This window comes from Fukomys damarensis, unplaced genomic scaffold (genome assembly GCF_012274545.1).
Source record: "Fukomys damarensis isolate Sample0158 unplaced genomic scaffold, DMR_v1.0_HiC HiC_scaffold_7, whole genome shotgun sequence".
Taxonomy (NCBI): domain Eukaryota; kingdom Metazoa; phylum Chordata; class Mammalia; order Rodentia; family Bathyergidae; genus Fukomys; species Fukomys damarensis.
In genome coordinates, this window is record NW_022900919.1 from 19,461,788 (window position 1) to 19,468,366 (window position 6,579).

Sequence of the window (6,579 nt, forward strand, 5' to 3'; positions counted from 1 at the left end):
TGATGTAGTTGAGACTGACCTGGAACTCACTAGGTAGCCCAGGCTGGTCTCGAACTCACAGCAATCTTCCTGACTCAGCCTCCCGAGTGCTGGGATTACAGGTGTGCGCCACCACGCCCGGATCCTTGTCTTTTTAGTCATATATGTTAATATACTGTGTTTTAACATGTTCATGGTAGGGCTGTAATTCATATGTCTCACTGCTGAACAGCTCTGAAACAGTGGTGGTCCATGCAGGACTGTCCCATCAGGCAGGACAGTCATGCATGTGCCACCAGTGATTCAGTTCAAGCTGGTGGGAAGGTGATAAACACATTGAACCTTATATCCTTTTCATTTTCTTTGGCTTCATATTATGGCAAGCAAAAACTTTTCAAAGCACTTGGGCTTTGTGAGTGAGCATATGCTGAGCACATATTTCTGTCAGCTACCAGTAACCAACTGCAAAAGCTCTCATTCTACCCAAAACAGAAATTGTGCCATTCAGGGAATCCGTTGATCACCATGCAATAAACCCAGCCAAATATTGTAAATTTAAACAAACTGCAACTCAAACGCAACCACAAAATGTGAAGCACTCTTCTAAATTGCTATTGGGTCAAGGAAGAAATAAAGAATCTAGTGACAAATATTTAGAAAAGCATTGAAACCAGAATGCCACATAACCAAACCTATGGGAGACAGCTGGCACTATTCTTATAGCCTTAAATGCTTTTATTATTAAAAAGGGAGAGAGAAAAAGAGAATAAGCCAGGCATTCAGTCTGAGATCTTAAAAAGAATAAAAACACCCCCTAAGGGAGATGAGGGGGGGGAACAGTAAAGATAAAGGCAAGAAATAAATGAATTAGAAAACAGAAACAATGAAATTAGCAAATATATCCAAGAGCTGATTCTGTTTTTAAACAAACAATAAAATAGACAAACCTCTGGCAAATCCATTTGAGAAACAAAAGGGATAAAGAAAACAGTAGGAAGGAGAAAAAGGGTTGTCACCATCGATTCAGGAGAGATTTTAAAACAAAATTTATGCACAAGAGGCTTAAATTTAAAGATCTCGATAAAATGTATGCTTTCCTGAAAATGTATATGTTACTAATTGAGGGGAAAATGTGATCCTTATTGAAGCACTGTCCTCCCTATCCAAAGAAGACACTAGTCCCGAGTGTTTTCACTGGTTAAATTCAAATTTGATAATACTGATAATGTTAAGCTCATCCATAGCTTAGCAAAAGATGGAGAACTCTCTGATTCATTCTACAAGGCAAAATAAGACTGATATTAAACATGGCAAAGAGACCATATTAAAGAATGAAAATGCTAGGTAGGAAACAGAATTCAATAATATATTAAACAAGTCATCCAGCATAACCCAGTGGGCCAAGAAGGAAAGAACAGTCAATATTAGGAAAGCCTAATATAGTAACTACATCATGCTAATGAGTTGAAGAAGTAAAACCGTATTAACTCCAATATATGTAGGGGAAGATTGATTAAATCGACCAGTCTACCTAACCGATATGCCAAGAAAGAAACAGAAGGATGCGCTCTTAGCATGATTAAGAATATCTATTTCAAACTAATAGCCAAGGTTATAAATAACTAATAAACACTAGAAGCATTCCTGTTGAAACCAGTAACACATAAAGGTGCCTGCCATCACTATTTAACATTGCTTTTGAATTTTAGTCAGCACAGTTTTTTTGTTTTTTGAGACAAGGTCTCACTAAGTCACTACCATGACTCAGCTCAAACTTGGCAGTTCTGCCTCAGCCTTCCAGAGTGCTGGGATTACTGGCCTGTACTACCACACCCAGCCAGCACAGTAATAATACTGAGACAGAAATGTGTGTGTGTGTGTACACACACACACACACACACACACACACACACACACATGCACAATAAATATAATTTAACCTATATAAAATGTTGGGCTCCAGGTTGATTTCCAAAGTTCAAAACCAATAGAAAAAGTCATCAAAACTTCAATAGGGGGCTGGGGATGTAGTTCAGTGACACTGTACCTGCTTGGGAAGCACAAGGTCCTGAGTTTGATCCCTGGTACAAAAAACAAAACAAAACAAAACAAAAAAACAACCAACAATAAAAACAACAAAAACCACTTTAATAGGCTGGGGGTGTAGACCAGTGGTTAAGGATATTTGTGAGCTCTGGGTTCAGTTCTACCAAAAAACAGATCTGACCATATGATAAAATTCTAACTTCCGTATGTGACCAGTGAAACAATTGAGAGCTTGAGGGCAGGGGAGAAAAGATTTTGTCATAAGACACATAAAAGATTGATACTTTTACCAAAGTCCTATGTAAGCTTTTTTTAAAATCAAGAATTATACCTGTAATAATTAGCACATAAATGCCTGACCCAAAGGAAATACCAAAGAGTAAGCTCAGTGAGGTTGGGACCAGGTCAGTTCTCTGCATGACAAGTATTGTGCTGCGTTAATATTTGTTGACCATGGGCATCACAAGTAGAGTGTCACCTTGGTTGGCCTTAGAAACCACCTGAGGGATCAGCGGACCATACTTCTGGCTGTGCCTGGGGGTCATGGAGTTGTAGCCTTGGTCTGTGTCTAGTCCTTCACTTCTTCCTCGTGGGTGCTGTTCCCATTTTGCCTCCCAGCCAGTGTGACTAAGCATCTTTACTTTTCCTTCCATTATGGTGTTCCTGCCTTGTAGCTAGTAGGCCATGGACTGAATCCCTTGAAAATGTGAGCCAAATTAAACCTCTCCTCAGGCACCGGGGTTTTGTGTCTCAGCAACAGGGAAGCTGGCTTATATTTACATTGACTATATTGATTTTTTTTTCTTTTGGTACCAAGGATTGGCCTTGAGACCTTGTGCTTGCGAGGCAGGCGGCAGAACCACTGAGCTAAATCCCCAGCCCCTTGTGACTATATTGAAATAATATTTGTTGAATAAGTAAATGGATACAATGGAACTTTTCAAATATGAAACCTTTTTTGAAACAGGATCTTGCTATGTGTTCCAAGCTGGCTTTGAAGTCACAGGGATCCTCCTGCCTCAGCCTCTCAAGTGCTAGGATCACAGGAATGCCCCACCACACACAACTTGTTTTATCTTTTTTTATATATAAGTTTATTTTTGTATTGTTGGGGACTGAACCAAGGGACCTCTGAGTTACATCCCCAGCCCCTTTTAATTTTATTTTGAGACAGGGTCTTGCTAAGTTGTCCAGCTTGGGCTGCAACTATGATCCTTCCACCACTGTGCCTGGCCCATTTTTATCTTTTAAACCTAAAGTTCTTTTTCAAGATTTTATTATGAAAAAAGTTTAAATATTTAGAGATATAGAAAAACACATTACCATAAATATGAGTATACTTGCAGCCTTATTGGCCCATTCCACTATACATAGGTATAACATATGCTAGCACTTGCCATATCTGCTTCATTTAGCCATGCATATATTATCTTCCTGAGCCCTTTTTTAAATACAAAGTTAATTTTCTCCTTTAATGAAAAAGAAATTATTAGAGAAAAAGCAAGGTTTTTCTATAGTATTTGGGAGTAACTTATTTGGTTGGCTAGTTTTAGCAAAATGAATCCTGAATCAGTTTTTAAAAATTTATTGTTTATTTTATTTTATTTTTTGGAAACAGGGTCTCATTATGTAGTTGAGACTGACCTGGAACTCACTGTGTAGCCTAGGCTGGTCTCGAATTCATAGCGATCCTCCTGCCTCAGCCTCCCGAGTGCAGGGATTACAGGTGTGTGCCACCACGCCCAGCTACCCTAAATCATTTTGAAGAAAGTCTCACAACAGCACATATCCCTGTCTTCTAAACAGTGCAGCGAGTGACTCCTGTGTCCCCCAAGTTCAGCAGTCTGTTCAGAGGCTGTGGAAAGCTGCTGTGTGTACCTAGGTCCAGAGGGACTTCTGTGGATTGTCTGAGTCTTTGAAAAACAAGTTGCCCAAGTTCACCCAGGTCCTTATTCAGCCCCGGGTGTTTGCCACAGTGGAATTACATGACTATTGGCTTGTCTTCTTTGTTTGTGTGCATGAGTGTGTGGAGGTGACTGGCTGGGCAGCAGGGGCAATTTGAGAGCAATCTAACTGTCCTCTGTGCAACGATGGGCCGGAACATGGTCCATGACCATGACATAGTACTGACGATGGACACGTAATATGGAAAATTGCTATGGCATCCAGGCAAGGAGAAATAGTTGGCACACACGGCGGTCAAAACCAGGTGAAGAACATGCATAAGGAGGATCCGGGAAGAAGTAACACAAGGAGTGGTGGGTTGGTTTAAAATGGTTACTAGAAGAAGAATCATTTTTTCTCTGTCTTCTTCAACCTTTTTTTTGAGACAGGGTCTCACTGTGTAGTTGAGACTGACCTGGAACTCACTATGTAGCCCAGGCTGGTCTTGAATTTGCAGCGATCCTCCTACCTCAGCCTCCCGAGTGCTGGGATTACAGGCGTGCGTCACCACACCCAGCTTTCCTTCAACTTTTTTTTTTTGTGTGTGTGTGTGTGTGCCAGGGATTGAACTCTGGCCCTTGCGCTTTCAAGGTAGGCCACCGAACCGCTGAGCTAAATCCCCAGCCCTACCTTCAACCTTTTTTAATGGGTGACTATTAATTTTATGAGGAAGAGCTGCTTCCACTTACTTCACTGTTGTGAGGTTGTGGCAAAGGAAGGCTCTGCTCTGTTTATTGCTGTTACTGTATTCCCAGTGCCAGCCCCACACCTGGTGTATCGTGGACATAATAAATGTGAGTGTTGAACTCTTGCCCATTGAGAAACTTCTCAGAGGGGTTTGGCTCAGGAATACATTTGCAGAGAACTTCCCCCAGCTGGACTTGCAGAGGAAAAGCACAGGCCTGGTGCATGTCTCAGGCAGGGCTTTTCAGGGTGGTCAGCTCTCCTGGTACAACCAGGGTGGCCCCAGCAAGGGTTGAGGACCACACTGGCCATTCAGCATCAGCAGAGGGACAAGGAGGTGTGGCTCAGTTGGAGAGCGTGCTTAGCCCACATGAAGCCTGGGTTCAGTCCCCAACACACGTACGGGTATGTACACACGTGCACACACCAGGCATCACTAGGGTAGATAGTAACATGGGGAATAAAACTCCAGCTCAGACAGGAACAGGTTTTATGTCACTCTTGGACTTTCAAACCTGGTAATAGTGATCATATGGACAGTTATTAGGGCTTACTCATCAGAGGCCGGGCTAGGCATGGTTATGTCATTCCTCCTAGTTTTTACAACTCATCTCCATTTTATAGAGGCGGGAACTAAGGCACAGAACAAGCAATGGGTTAAGTCCTGGTTTTGCTAAGCACTTGACTCCTCTGTGAGGGGCAGCTGGTATTCCCGAGTGCTCACTGTGGGCCGGCCCCTGGCTGCAGACTCCAAACCGACCCTCCTAGAGTGTGAGCAACTAACTATTGGGCTACGAGGTGAGGAGGCCCAGTCAGGTGGAGACTGTGAGGCCACCTTCCCAATAGGAAGGGAGATTAGACCTCCCAGCGGGAGAGGGCATGTTCCTCTGAGCTCCACATGCTGCAAAGAGGGTCACTCCAGATTTGTCAAAATTGCTGAGGGTACACAGGATGTTCTAGACAGCAGAACTCTGGTCTCAATCCCAGGTAGTTTTGTTTGGCTTTGTTTTCCCAGGACCAAGCTGAGCCACCGGCCATCCCATCTGGCTGGTCAGAAGCACCCGGTCATCTGCAGTGGCCCCACCATTTATCATCCTTGTTGGGGAGCTGATTCAAATGCAGTTGCCTGGTCCAGCTCCAGGTCCCCTGGGTCTGAAGGGACGACTCAAGTGCCTGCATCTTAAAATACCCTCTGGTGGTTCCTACCCGCTGGAATTTCTGTGGCTAGCTGTGAACTGTTATGGTGGCATTTTCTTCTGAGATGAAACCTGCAGATGCTTGGATTAGTATGAACTACAGAGAAACCCAGAGGAATGATGAACATGGTTAGAGATTGCAAATTTTGTACTGGAGCTCGAGCATTTGTGAATTTGTCATTGATAGAATGTTTTCTTTGAGCCTCAGCTCCATGGAGCTCAGCAGGCCACAGGTAGTTGGATGTAAATTTACGGACACTAAGAAACTTAAATGTAGTATTTTTTTTATTTTTAAGGAAAAGGAGAGGCAGGTGAGATGGATGACCTTGGAAGATTAGACAAAGAATGATTGACTAAGGACTAGGGATGCACCTCCGTGGTAGAGCACTTGCCTAGCGTTCATGGGACTCTGCATTCCATTCCCAGTACCACTTTAAAAAATAGTGACAATTAAACTGTGGCAGGTGGCTGTAATCCCAGCACTCTTAGAGGCTGAGGCAGGAGGATCACAAGTTGTAGCCCAACATGGGGGACTGGGTATATAGCTCAAAGACTCTGGGTTCATTTCTCTGTATCAATAAACAAAGACACCCAGCACTCGGGAGGCTGAGGCAGGAGAATTGCTGTGAGTTCGAGGCTAGCCTGGGCTACATAGTGAGTTCTAGGACAGTCTCAGCTACACAGTGAGACCCTGTCTCAAAAAACCAAAAAAAAAAAAAAAAAAAAAAAA

The 6,579-nt window shown here is 43.0% G+C and overlaps 1 protein-coding gene across 5 annotated transcripts in view; it reads left to right on the forward strand.

Moving 5' to 3' along the window:
• Znf710 (zinc finger protein 710) overlaps window positions 1–6,579 on the forward strand; it is a 63,429-nt gene that overhangs the window by 19,676 nt on the left and 37,174 nt on the right. The window lies entirely within an intron of this gene.